Below are 15,580 nucleotides of genomic sequence, written 5' to 3' on the forward strand. Positions count from 1 at the left end.
AGTTTATTTGGGATGTTGTGAAAAATAAAATTTAGGATCTCTATGACCCTAAAATTGTAAATTTTTTTATAAAAATCCTAAACATAAAAGATTGAGACAATCTAAAATTTAGAATTAAAGTTGTCAGGATTTTTCAAAAGATGCTTTTATTTTCCTACATAGCCTTTGGGTTGGTTTTTAAATTGGTTGCATATCATGGTTCTTACCCAAGTCATAATTATTAAGACGTCCACAATATCTAAGGACTACTTTAGATAACTACATCATTTTGCATGTATCAAAGAAAAGTCTCCGTACTTTTCTAACCCGACTAGCCCAGCATACATTTATACTTGAGTGATTTTCTAGTGCGCTTAGGACATTTGAGGGGCCCCCAATCAAGATGGGGTTTTAATTTTTTTTGTTGGGAGCATTTCCAGCTTTGTATTTGAACCCCCATTTCTCTTCTTTCTAGCGCTTCCTCGTCATTTCAGCTAGTATAAGTCTCACTTATTGGAGCTCCACCTGATAATCATAGGATAGAGTTTTCTTCCTTTGATCTTAAGGCTACTGAGGTTCTTGTGGATGACGTAATTCATGGACTTCTTACCAGGGATTTTTGGACGTGTTGGGTCGACTAGCTTTACGATCAAGTAGACTTAAGGTCTTAGTAGCTTGGGATGACAGGTCCGTAGCACCTGATCCCACTACCTCTACATTTTAGGAATTACTCCTCCCTTCCTTTAACTACTCTTATTGAGCCCTATCACTCATTTTTCCTTTGTTGGCATCATCTCAATGGCCTGATTTCCAATGTGTTGACGCTTGTTTAGGATACTTTGTACTCTTCCCTTATGGCATAGATGTGCTTTGATGTATCGAGATTCCCCGTGTGATGGTTTGGTTATTTCATAGTTTTCATATTTAGATGAGTCTGTTACCCATGTGAGGATCATGAGAGACTCACTCTTCATCTCATGGCTTAGTAAGCTCTTTAAAAGCATCAGGTTATTCACATGTGAAATAACCATCCTTTGATAGCTTTGTGCTAGTTGACACTACTAAAGTAAGCAAAACTCTTTTAGATTAAGAGTATTCTTGAGCAACCCCAAGATGAAATTAACAAAGTTGGATACATATTCTTGAGAACACTTTGAACCCCAAAATAGGCAAACATACTTGAATCTCTAGTTGTGGGTAGCTTTCATAGGCATTTTTTCGTTGATATTTGGCAGAGCTATTTTGATGTAATCTTGTTCAGACGTATTTACTTGAGTTACCAAGTGAGGTTTGTCGCACGAAGGTTCTTCATGTTCTTTATCTTATTTTTTTCCTTTATCGTATGTTATGCTTTTTCAGATCCTCCTTTCTCTTGATCATTCACATGATCTAGAAGAGAGACTTATTCAGAAAAAGGGCAGTATACGATGATAAAAAAACTAGTGACTCCTTTAAAAATAAAAGGAGAAAGGAACAAAAATATATTGGCAACACTGCTAGGGATGAGGCTCTCACTTTCCCACTGGACTTTTTTCTTGCATGTCTTGTAGATCCCAGTGTATTCACAAGATTGACGACTCTGTCAGGAATGAGGCTTTCTCTTCACCATGAGAGATTTGTTTACTTATTCTGGATTCTAATATATTTGCTAGATTTTCCACTCCCATGAGGAAGATTCTCCCCCCTTCCATGTATGGAGTTCTGTTTGCCTATTTTGTGGGTTTCATCAAATCTACATCCCCGCGGAGCCACAGCTCTCTCCCTCTTAGGGGTTTGCTTACATTTTTAGTGACTTAGCTTCATTTCTATTGTAGAACCATTGTTTGTGTCTTTTAAACCTTGGTTTTTATATCCTCACATCGGTTTTTATGGTTAGAAACTTGATGATATTTTGTATTTTCTATCACCCTCAATAATTAGATTACTATATTATTATGTGCATGGATGTCGTTGTATTTTTTGTGATTAGTTCCTTAACCTTTGCTATTTGTGGTCATTGTTTCTTTTTTGCTTGGAATACATGATGAGCGAGAAGGTGTTCACGATCGCCGCTACCAAAAGGAACTATGTTTCTCTTTCTCTGAGCATTTCACGTGCTCCTGAGGGTGTCATAACCTTCAGTTTCTTTAAGTACCTAATAACGATTATCACAGGTAATCTCATGCCCGTTGAGGCATGAACTCAGTTCCCTCTCCCTTGAAAGGGAAGTCAAGCATGAGTTATTCCTATTGTAGTAGCTTGTGTCGAGCTCACCTCTTCTACAAAGAAGAGGCGAGTGCCTAATAACAATGCATTGCAGTGCTTGTTGATCTTTTCTAGGTTATCAAGTTGTTCTGCCTTTTGGTATGTGAGCTTTCTCACAACACTGCTGATGTTTCTTTAGTCCTTATTACAAACCTTATGTCTATCACTCAAGATCCCCATGAGGCTACTTCTATTCAAAGACTAGGCAGGAGGGCTTGAAAGATCAAAAATAGGTTGTTGCAAACCCAGCAATAGGTTCCTTCTATTGTCCTGGTTCTGGCCCAGGTGGAGTCTTCAATTCTTCTGGCTGAGAATCAATTTTTGGTTCTTTCTAGTTGTATGGACCACATCCCCACCAAAACTTCTAGGAGGCGGACGCCGCCTCGGGATAGTGGCTTTCTTAGGCCTATTGTTCAGATTGACCATTATGTTGTGAGACTTCTAACAAAAAAGATTAGTAGGGCAATTTCTTCCCTATGGGTAAAGTCTAGTTTCTTAAGAGAATATCTTGGCTCGGATCTTAGAGACGTCAGGGCAGGTCATGTATTAACTCTTGTACATTTCTCACACGTGAAATACTCATAGTAAGACACTGTGGTCTACCCGTCGGTCCACTACGAGAATGGGGTACTTACGCTATGTGGCGTAGACTGTTGATCATGTCTAGGAGTCTTATGAAGCTCCAGATATGGAGCTTGATAAGTATATGCTAGAGCTTAGTTTTGTTTCGTTCATAACTACTCTAAGGCCGATGGATGCATCTCGTGTTGTACCATCTTCTATTGATAGTAATAAAAAGAAAGTTTTATTTGCCTATTATTCTCCAACTTTGAATAAATATTTTGAGCATACTATTTTTGGTTGCACGGTGAGATCTGGGATTCACCCTTCTTATACTCTCTTCATTCATAATTTAGAGAGAATTATCGCCCACCCAAGAAGAAGTAGGTCCAGAAGGTTCCCAACATCGCACCTCTTGTGGTTCCATCTCTAGTTTTGGAGGCTATTGTTTCATCCTAGGGCATGTTGTCCCCTCAGTCGATCATAGCTTGGGGCTTCCTCAGGTTAACCCCAAGGGTGATCCTGAGTTCAATCTTGAGTATAATCAATCTAGTGACCTTCTGATGTTTCCAATGACCTCCTTGAAGAGGATGAACTCCTTAGTGAGGAGTTGCATGGTTTTGAGATGGCAACTCACCATGTCATGGTGGTGGCCACCTGTGGTCAAAGGTCCACTTTTGATGACCTAGCACTTCATCTTGATGTGGCTGACCATCATGAGGTTGTTGAGGCTCATGATGTCTCAATGATTTATCAAGGGGGTTGTACTCAAGAGGATACAATTGCCCTTCTTCACTGCAAGATTGCCATCCTCACTACCTAGATCACTGCACAATAGGTTGATCGGGCTTGGTCTGAGCAGTCTCACCTTTGACGCAAGTAGAGATATGTCTAGTGACACTTGTTATGCTTCCTATACATGTGAGTTATATGCATGATACTTCCTTTGATGCCACACACTATGAGTAAGCACCTATTGATGCACACTTATAGTCCTTAGTGAATGCAAAAGTCAAGGCTACCTTAACTGCTCAGCAGGGCGAAACTGTAGTCAAGAGAGGCGGGCCATATCTTGAGGAAAATAAATTAATTTCATGTCCTTCACGGTTTGTCCTTTCACATTTTAAGCATTTTGATGGGGTTGGAAATTCCCATCAGCATAGTGCTGAGTTTCTTACATTGGGTTGTGGTGTCACCTGAAGTAGCAGTCTTCATTTGTTGTTAGCTCGATGTCATCTTTGTCATGGAGTCGCTAGTTTGAATTCCATTATATTGTGCTTTTCTTTGAATGTTTATCTACTTCATATCATGTTAGTGATCTTGAGAAGTGGTAACTCAAGGAGGAAGGAGGACAATAATGGGGTCAAATGAAAGAAGAATGTGGGGAAAATACTTTCATGAAGTGAATTTTATATAGGGGGCTCTGAAATGTTTGGCCAAAGTATAATTGATTTAAGACACTTTATGAAAAAAACCTTATGAAAAAAATTAAATCCTCATGACCAGAGATTTTAGGTGGTTTCACCTATTCTGGGGTTCACCTTCTCCTATAGGGTAAACCCTTATAGTTAATTACAGCTTAAGTAGTCAAAACTACTAAAGAAAACTCCCAATTGAGGTTATAATCTATTCATGATAAATTTAAATATCATTATCAAGGAAAGAAACTTCAACGTCTCACCCTAGTGATAGTAGAGTCCTAAAGATTCTAGACTATCCTAAAGTTCGTGTTTAGTTGTGGTTTATCCTTTATTCCAATTTTTGAATGTTCATCATTACAAAATAGAGTTATCACATCCTAATAACATGCAAAGTAAATTTAGGGTGATGTCGGCCTTTTACCTTCAACAATTCTGCATGCAATGTTAGCAAAAAAATTATGTTTTAATTCATTTAGTTTGTTTGTTATTTTTAAATTTTTAGACAACCCCGTCAAGATGTCCATGGCTCGGTCATCCCAGGGATGTCGGATACCCTAGTCTAATTAATTTGAGTCGTGGTCAAACTTACTTCGATGAAAAAATTCTTGTCAGCAACCATGGATTGTGTTGTTCAAGAGATCTTCATAGATTCACGCATCTGGAGTTCAAGTTGTGTTTAGTGATATTTGTTGACTAAGATTTCATTTAAGTTTTTAATGTCTTTTTTTTATTTTAGGGGTTAAAAACTTTAGGTTACTTGAGACTTATTATCTGTTTAATTTAATTATTATTTTGTTGTTTTGTTTATTTTTGTTTGGGATGACTCGATCAAGATCCCACGGTTCCGTCATCACGGGTCATTCAAGTGTGTGACTTGATTAGTCACAAGTGACTGGAAAATATTTTTGTAATAGTCATAGGTTGCCTCCTCCAAAATATCTTCTCAAACCAACTTACATTTTTTCGTTAAAGTTTTTATTTTATTAGCTTTAAGAATGAATTTTATTTCCTTTTATTTAAGCTTGTTTGATAATTTTAGCTTAAATTGTCCCTGACTGAGGCTAAGTGTGCTTTACTCTCGTATGAGAAGTCAACCCCTTCTTAACCTCCTGTCACCTAGGTCTAAGTTGATTTTAGATTAGTTCAAGTTGTGTTGAACTGATGTGGAGTGAGTCTTCGGGTAATTTGAGTTAACTTGAATTAGGTTGGTTGTCCCTCAGATTATCCTTAATCATTATCTTAAGATTCAAAAGATTAATCTAGGTGGGCTTAATATAACTGGAATTGAAATAAACTTACTTGAATTTATTCCAACTTAAGAAAATGTTGAATTAGATTAACCCGAGTTAGGTCACATTGCCCGGTGGTTGAGTTGAATTAGAATTAAGTTAACCTGAGTTAGTTCAAGTTGGCCCAATGGTTCAATTGAATTGGGTTATCCCGAGTTAAGTCGAGTTGGCCTAATGTTTCAATTAAATTGGGTTAACCCGAGTTAGGTCGAGTTGGTCCAGTGATTCAACTGAGTTGACTAATTCTTGATTAAACTAGACCTAGTAAAGACTTAGCTAAACTAGGTCTATGTGAGACTTGGGTTAGGTCTAGGTTAGGCCTAAAGGGATTCATTTTGAACCAAGACTATGTTGGATTAGACTGAGGGTTTAGGTAGATTAAACCTAAAATGATTAACTAAGTCTAATGCAAATTATACTTAGGGATTAGGATTAATGTAGGTTGAACCTAAAAGGGCTAACTATGTCTAATGTAAGTTAGATTTAAGATTTAGATTCAATGTTGGTTGAACCTAGAAAGGGTTAATTAAGTCTAGTATGAGATTGACTAGTGTTTAGGCTCAATGTAGGTTGAACCTAAAAAGGTTGAGTAAGTCTAATGTAAGTTAGACATAGGGTTTAGAGTTAGGTCTAGGATGAGTTAAACCTAAATTTCATGTTAGGTTCAATTTACGTTGAAGCTAAGGTTTAGGCTTAGGTTCAATTTGGGTTAAACCTAAGTATCTTGGGTTAGGTTCAATTTAGATTGAATCTAAAGATATAAGGTTAGGTTTAATTTGGGTTGAACCTAAGTATTTAGGGTTAGATTCAACTTGGGTTGAACCTGAGTTTAAGGTTTAGCTCAAGTTTTATATGGATTAGACCCAACATTTAAAGTTAGGTTCAAGTTAGGTTGAACCTAGGATTTAAGGTTAATATGGGTATGTTGACCTCACTTTTGTTGAGGTATATTCTTTCTTTCTTTGAAGCCTAGGATCTATCCATAGGACTTTTCTGTTGACTATTTTAAGGGATTAGTAATGGAACCCTACCCATTAGAAACTTTAAACACCTCTTTACTCTTCTTGGAGCTCCACGTGTATGGTTTTGATCTCTATCACTTAAATGGTTGAAACCAACATGGGGGAGCTCAAGGGGAGTTCCCATAGGATTTTCAGGCATTATGGCTAGCCCTGGCAGGCTTGTCCTTGGTTAGGCTTACACAAACACTTGAACCTATCACCTACACTTAAACATATTCCCCAACTCATTTGGAAACTCATGTGAATGGTCCCTAAACCCTTAGCCCATGATTGGGATGGCTAGACCAACACATGGAGGATCCCAAATGGGCTCTCCCATTGGTCTCATGGCACAAGGAGGGTGACTTCATAATTAGCATATCCAATGACCTCTAATTCCACCTAAACATCCTACATTGGTCTCCAACCCCCAAATTTCCACAAAATTATCAAAATACCCCTGAAACCCTAAAATCCTAAAAAATTGCCCAAAACTCCCAAATTTCCACCAAAAATCATGTTTAACCACCCCAAATCATCCAAATTGCCCAAATTCACCCTAATGTCCCCAAAATTACCAAAATACCACTACACCTCCAAAAATTACCAAAATGCCCCCAATGCCCAAAAATTACCAAAACATGCAATTTCACTCAAAATTTCACCATAACCTATTATAGTCATCCAATTTTCCCAAATTCCCCAATTTTATCAAAGTTGGCCAAAATTCCCAAATTACCCCTAAGTTCCCAAAATTCTCAAATCACCCCTAATTTCCACCAAATTTATTTTAAATTTCTCTAATTTCAAATGCACACTAAATTTCATCATGTCTAATACCAATTGAGATTAAATCCAAACCCAATTTGATTAGCCCATGGATAATTTCAAAATTAAATCCATCATGTATACTTTAAAAACTCATACTTGTATGCAGTTCTAGAAGCCCATGGCATTAATTTTAAAAGGCCCAATTTAAGCCCTCATGACAAAATCTTTTCTTCATCATCCCATTTTAATCAAAATTATTTCATCATGACATCAAAACAAGCATACCATACATGTACATGAAATTTTATCCAAATATGTCATGTTGACATTTTTCACTTAAAATTCATAAAATTTTAATTTCCTTTTGCATGAAGCACCCTCATGGCCTCATACATGGCTAGACATGCCTCATGGAGCCTTTCATGGACATCATGAGGTCAAATTTACCAAATTTGGCAAGTGGAGGTGACTCTTCCCTCTTCTTCCTTCACTTGGATTCACCCCTTTCATGAAACATTTAAACCCTTGCCCCATGCCCAGACCAGCCACCAAAACTCACCTAAACCTTCTTGGGGGTCAATACATCAACTCTAACCACCAAACCTAGCCATTGGATCAAGGGGTTAAACCAAACCTAAGCCAATTTTCCAAAAACCCAGTTCCCCCATAAAGCCTCCTTGGAACCAAATTAAGCTGGTCATTCAACATTCCTGACCTCCCTGAACTCAGAGGTGACCTTGCCTTGGCCAGCCAGCCGCCCTAGCTGCCAAAAAATGGCAAAATTGAGAGGTCCCAATCTGGGAAAACCCAAAAATTGAACCTACTTGAGCTGGCTCGCTGCCATTGTCCATCAGAGCCCTTCTTCCCTCCACCTAAGCGGCCTTTTGGCCACCATGGCTTGCCCTGATGGTAGCCATGGCTCCATCTAAAAAATTAAGTCCTCTTTTAGCCTAGAAAAGAGATGAAAATTTTTTGAGAAAACTCCCCCCAATTAACTTCCAAAGCTTCTCATAGTTACCCTAAGCCTAAGCCCACTATCTACAGCCATCGATCTGCACCACCCAAGTCCAACATAGCCACTGAAATCTAGGGAAATTTTTGGCCTTGGAACAAATCACTTTCAAAATTCAAATTGAGCTACCCAAAACTTCCCCGTTCTCCCAAACATAATTCCCCATCAAAGCCCCATCATCCCAAGCACCCTAACCTAGTCCAAGAATGAGCCCATGCCACCATTTGGTCTAGGTCATACTTAGTATTTTTCTCAGATCAAATTGGGTTTGGATTTGAGAAATATACTTAAGAGAAGCCTCGTGGAGCCAAGGCAAACTTTTCCAACCATCCCAATCGAGGCATCACCTCTTAGGCAAAAGTATACACCATTATCCCCAAATCTGAGTTTGCTTAGGTCTTTTGTGAAGTAGATATTAATTTCATGCTTGATTAACCATAAAGATAGCTTTTTCTCACTTAGATGAAGTTATATAAACAAACCCCATGTGATTTCATTAAATATCGAGCAAGAAATTACGGTTAGAATGTGAATAGTTTGCAGTTTAGGATGACTGGGGATGATGGCTAGGAGCCTTTGGATCGCGCTTGTATCATTTGGATGGCCCAAATTGCATTGGACTAACAAATGGAATGTGAACCATGGAGTTGATGAGGTGGCTACGTAGATGGCGGTGAAAAACTAGAATGTGACATGCGGGGCTTCGAAGACTCTGAGGATTCATTGGCAGCCGCGTGGATAAGTGGAAAAATAGGGGTGCTTTTTTATTTAAATAATTAAAGAAACTTTAAAAACGTATAACTTGGTGTAGAAAAATGATTAAAATAAACCAAAAATAAGCTCGTGCTTAGTGAATAGAGGGGAACAATGTGGACTAAAAATTAGAAATAAATTTCTAATATTTGTTTTTAAATTAATTAATACTCCAAAACTTCTTTAAATTATAAGTAATTAAATGTTATTCACAAAAATATGAAATTTGGAGGGTTCATTCCTCACATGTCTAAGGATCTTTTCTGATCTTTTCAAAGTTAGAGAACGCCTCTAACATTAGAAACCCTAAATTTCAAGGTAAATTACCCTTTTTTGCTTAAAATAATTATAAAAAATAAAATATAAATCAAAAAATTACAAAAATTAGTTTGGGGAGTTCCTTAAGGCTAAGAATTAGTTTTTGGAGTTCTTTGTGATTAGAAGAATCCAAGAAAAATAAAATTGAAGTCAAAATAAAAATGTTATTTTTAGCCTATTTTCTTAATTATTTATTCATTAAAAATACCAAAAATCATAAAAATTCCCAAATTGTGTCAAAATGTTATAAATCACTTCCTAATTGAAGAAAACAACTTTAAGACTTTTTCATAAATTTTTCGGATTGTAAAAGTGTATTTTCCTATATTTTTTAATTTAAAAGTTTATAAAAATAGAATAAAAATAAAAAATTATGAATCAATTTCTCTGGTTTCTCTGAAGTCAAAGAGATTAAAGAGAAATAGAAAAAGAGATTTTAAAAAAATACATTTATTTATTTATTTATTTATTAAGACTAACAAAAAAATTTAATAATTAGAATATAATTAAAATAAATTATGAAAATTGGATTGAGTGGTTCTTTGACCCATGTCAGCCTCCTAAAATTTTCTTACAGACAAAGGGTGTATTTTAATTAAGTGAATGAATTAACTTTAAAAATCCATCTTTTTGAGCTAAAATAATTCTAGAAAAAAATAAAAATCAGAAAATACAAATTTTTTTTCTCTGGGGTCTTAATTAACCATGGAGTAGCAATCGAGCAAAGTTTCAAAGTTATTTGAGTCAAATCGAAAGAGTTATGAGATAAAGAGCCCTAGGGGTCAAATTATAGTTATGGAATTTTAAGCCTTAATTAAAATTTTGGGTCAAACCAAGGGGTAAGAGGGTAATATTGATCATAATTGATTCTCTAAGATGATTGAAACATAAAGGAATAAAAGGTATGGGATAAGAGGTAGAAACCAATCTACACTATTTTCTATAAGAGGGTAAAATTGCAATTAATTGATTTTTTATAATTTGGAAGATAAGTACATTGGATGACTCTAATGTGATGGGGCATGAGATGGCAAGACAATAATTACCTAATTTAAAGCCCCAAATCAATAGTTAGGCCTAATTCAATTGTTCAATAAAAATCAAATCCATTTCACTTAATTTTTTTACAATTGCCAATATACCCATAAGAGATCTAAGAGCTTGGTTATGAGCTTGGATTGATCTAAAGTTATATAAAGGGATTAGAAAATAAAGAGCACAACTCATCTTAAACACTACCAGCTCACTTAAATGATTAGGCTTACGCTTGGGGTGACCACCCCTTCAAAACCCTAAAACATAATAAGATAGGTAACCCCTGGCCTACTCATGGGTTAATTAAGATATATATTGAGCACAACTTAAATACATTAATTTAACTTGGATGATTCAATTAATAGTCTAGCAAGACCAGAATGAACTTAAAGTGGTCTAGGAGACCCTAATCTTGCTTAGAGTTACCCTATGTACATTCTTAGAAGATTTTGGATACTTTAGAGGACCATTGAGCTTGACACAATTTGTTGAGGAAAATTGTCTTCAAAGTGTAACAACAACTAAATTTACATGAAATTTCTAAGGACCCAGCAAGTTATGACATTACTTATTCTATATTAAAAACCCAATGCTCCAAATCAATAACTCATAAATCAATATAAAATACCCTGACATTACTTATTCTATATTAATAACCCAATGCTCAAGGGTATGGGCTTTGGATAAAGTGTCTAAACCCTTTTGAGCAACTGAGGATATTTGGTATGACCACTTATGGATAGTCAGACTGGTGTAAGTCTGAGGTTCAGATGATAAGGGCGATGACTACATTTCTTATGTGTGCTAAACAAGGGATATGAAGCAGGATTTTGGAATAGTGTCTCCTACTTCCAGGATCCTTCAAGAAATGGAATAGGACCAATGATATTGTTCACCAACACTTGGTAAGAATTTACCCTATTACACTCTTAGGTTGTCGACATTTTCTGTCCAATCAGGATGATTAACTAGTGGATAATCTAAATTTTTTCAAACATATTCAAATTATGATTTTCCCAAATATCACCTCTTTTGACTACTAAATAAAGTATTATAAGCATGAAAAATTAAAAGAATTTTGAATATAAAAATTATGAAAGTCCATTGTTTAATCATCTTGATTAGGCTAGGACATGCTCTTGAGATTGTTTGGCTAGTAGATTATGTCCAAGGTTGGAAGCACACAGTCCAACTCTAATTTCTCGCCTTTAAAAAAGTCTTACATTTACCCTGATCTTTCATAATTTTCTATGGGTTTTATTTTTCTTGCTCATATTTTTCTATGATTTGTTTTCCTCGTGTTGGGTTTTCATGCTTTTCACGCTTTCTTTTTCTAGCAATTTTCTTAAAATTTATACAACTATACTGTGCTTTATGATACTAACCATGCAGCGGTAATAGAGACCCTGGTATGCTCATTTATATATTTAAAACAATTTTTACTACAACATTTCCTTTAATGCTCTTTTACTTTTACATTTAATTATACAATGGCAAGACTTTTAGAATAGAAAATAATAGTTGATTTACCTAGAGTGGATCACTGCAAAACCCAAACATACTTTCTAATTAACTGGATTAACAATAATTAAAATAAAAACATAAGACATCAAAAAATAAACCTGGAGGAGTTATCAACAAAGAGCTTGGAGCAAGCCGAAATAGATGGAGGATGATAATCTACAACAGTAAAACTGATCTACACCAGCTAAACTTTCCCTAGAGTTAAACAACAAGACATAGAACTTAGGGTAGCTCGTCTGGCACGATGTAAATCCTCAATTTATCTCTAGGTCTTCGCATAATCATGTTGTGTAATTTAAGCCCTAACTCACTTTAGGCTCTGAGGTTATCGTTCATTACGACATAAACCCTCCTTTCTTTCAGGCTATTTGTATGATCATGTCATGCAGATGTAAGCCCTAAATAGTAAAACTAGCAGGAAAAAAATACCAAATAACACTTCTCAAAATTGAAGCCACACAATATGATAGTTTGGGAAATCACTGATGTTCTCCTCAGGATCCGTGACATCCCATACTTTTCTTCCTTTGGATTCGTAAAATAAATTGTTCCTATTTTGATACATTCCCCATTTGATTCTCCATTCTTGACCTTGAAACCTTAATCTTTGAGATTCTTGAACACAAATACCTCTGATAGCTTCAATCATTTGAGATGTAATTAACTATATAAGATTGCCTCTATAGGGAGCTGTAAGAACCCAGGTAATATAAACCCTATCTAATCTTTATATTAGATAGGGGAATTTTTCGGTCACCATAAAAAGGTTTCGCAAACCAAACGGATGTCATGAATTCATTAGTTTATTTAATTGAGCTCCATTATCTAGTAATGCATCCGTTTTTCGAGATAGGTGCATTGCTCGTGGTGTTGTGATCATTTATTTAAACTATTAAATAAATGAGATCTTGTTAGTCTATATATATATATATATAATTAAATCCAAAGCAAGAATTTTCAAGAGAGGAACATTTTCGGTGATCGACATCCGCTATAGTGTTGATGCCCTTGTTGCTTCACATTTGCAGGAGCTCAGCATCTTAGAATTCTGCTGGAGAATGACACGCTAGAATTTACTAGATTAGAGAATGCTACCTTTTTCTCTTAAGAAGAAAAAGAAGAGCGATGACAACAATGATGAAATGGCAATAGCATTGAGCAAATCCCCTGTCTGTCGATGTCATCCTCCTTTTCCTCGTGTTGTTCCATGAAGATATGGTAGCCATGGAAATTAAATTGAAAGAGTTATGATAAAGGTTGCACTTTCTCCAAACTCCAAGCCCCATTCCCATAATCAACATCAACTTTAGGGTGAAAAAGAGTTGCCTATTGGACAGTGCACCATTTCCACGACTTTGCAACAATTCATTCTTATAATCTCTCTTCACAATTCTCCCACTCTCTTTCTACTAATATTGTTATTTTCAATATGCTTTTACAACAAGATCTTCTTCACTCTCTTGAAAAAACTTCTCCACATGTAGCATCTTTTCCTCTACATGACCATGCTTCTTTATTTATCAGCCTCTTCTTCCTTTTGCTTGTTTCAATATGCCTTTCCGACAAGATCTTCACCCCCAACTTGTACAAACTTCTCTATTTGTTCAATCTATTCCTCCAACTGACCAACCTTATTCATTTTTTTCAATGTATACTTTCTCATCATGTTGGTTTCAACTAGGCCTTTGCAGCATTGTACTCTTCTTCTCGACCAACCTAATCCATTTGTCCAACCTCTTCATTCCCTTGACCATCCTACTCCCTTTGCCTAACCTCCTCCTCATTGTATTGATTTCAATTTACCTTTGCAATAATTAACTTCTTCATTTTCTTGAACAACCTTCTCCATTTATTTAATCTCCTATTCCTCTTGACCAACCTTTTCTATTTGCCCATTATCTTTTCCATCATCTTATTGATTTTAATACTAAGGATCCATCAAGTGGTATGCTTCCTTCCAACTCCCCATTGTCAAGCCACTCAAACGATCAGAACTGGTGTGATAGTGTTCTTCTAGATTTAGAATTTGATTTATTAATATTTCTTATGTAGCAGCTTGCCTTGAGACATCCTTTTTTTATATACAAATCTATTGTATAAAATGAATGTTCTAAGATTTTTAAGACAAAATAAATAATAAAATTTTGTTGATTAATTTAGTGCAAATGTTAATTTTAGTTTGCATGATTTTTGGATCATGAATATAGCTTCAACAACTTTCTAATGCCTTTATATTTTTTTCCTATGTGCAAATGTATTGTATAAACTGATTGTTTTGGATTTTCTAGGACAAAATGAGTAGTAAATCAATATGATTTAGTATAAATATTTATTCTTTTTGTATAGACATTAACATAAAGTTCAATAAAAAATCATTTATGTAATAATCTAATAATTATTTTTCTTACATGTTAATAAAGAAAGGAGCTTGGATGGGAGTCCAATGCTACTGAGTTGCATGCGTGGAAACATCAACATCTGAAGAATCTGTAGTGGGTCGATGACATATCTGAGTTGGTCCATATAAGTAAAACATTATTTTTATTTCTCTAATTTACTTACAATATTATTTAAAGTTCTAATTATCCTTTAATTTTACTTTTGTAAGAGGACTGCAAGCGCCTCAGAGAAACCCAAACTCAAATTCTGACAAGTCTCAGCAGTAGCAGGGGTCAATCATAATAGCTTAAACACTCAGATTATGAGATTTGGAGGGAAGCTATTAATAAGAATTAAGAGAGGGTCCACAATTTGGGCACTCAGGGATCTTTCTACTGGGCCTAGCAATCCCATTTAGTTAGAGGTCATCGTCATCGGTTGATGATGAACTTCACAAATGTGTGGTTGCAATCATTGAGGAGTTACAGGCAAAATTTTGATGTTGAATTGTGTGATAGGGATCGATGCGAGGGTTGAGAGCCTTGAGGCCATTGTTGCATATTTGTAATGTGATGTGCACCATGTCAAGCAACCTTCGAGTGTTGTGCAAGAGGAGGATAAAAATGAGGATGAGGATGTCTTGTAGGATTTCTATGTTTTTTTTTTTTTTGTGATATTTGGACATGACATTGTATATATATTTCTTTTGCAAATTTTTTAGGAACTTTTCCATTAAATGATTTATTAGATTTTCTAAGATATGTATTATGATTTCATTCGTTGACAATGTCTCTATTTGTTCATTTACTCTGTTGTGATATATGGTTAATGTTATTATTGAGTCTTATGATCTCTTCTTGCAGTTGTCAAAATTTTATTGCTTTAGACTTTCTTTGTTTTCTGTACAGCTTTGTGGGTGATCAATGACTAATTTTTCAGTCATTGAATAGCGGATGAACTAATCAGTCGTTTCTGCGGCAAGTTATCCTACAACTGACAAAGCAACCACAAATCCGACGTAAATTACTAGTGACATAAATTCTCTACAAATTTAGAGGTTACTTATATGACTGATCATTTTCTCCCAGAAAGCATCATACGATTGCCAAAATTCAACACAAATCAACTGCTAAAGGTACGTAGCGGCATAAATTTTCGATTGCAGGTTTATTTGTAATCGAGATTTTAGTGGTGAAATTATTTCTGATGAATTTTCTCCGATAATCCTTGTTGCCGGTTGAAATTCATGCCATTACCGCCTGAAAAATCAGTTGATAATAACTTTATTTCATG

This window comes from Phalaenopsis equestris, unplaced genomic scaffold (genome assembly GCF_001263595.1).
Source record: "Phalaenopsis equestris unplaced genomic scaffold, ASM126359v1 Scaffold000646, whole genome shotgun sequence".
Classification (NCBI taxonomy): Eukaryota; Viridiplantae; Streptophyta; class Magnoliopsida; order Asparagales; family Orchidaceae; genus Phalaenopsis; species Phalaenopsis equestris.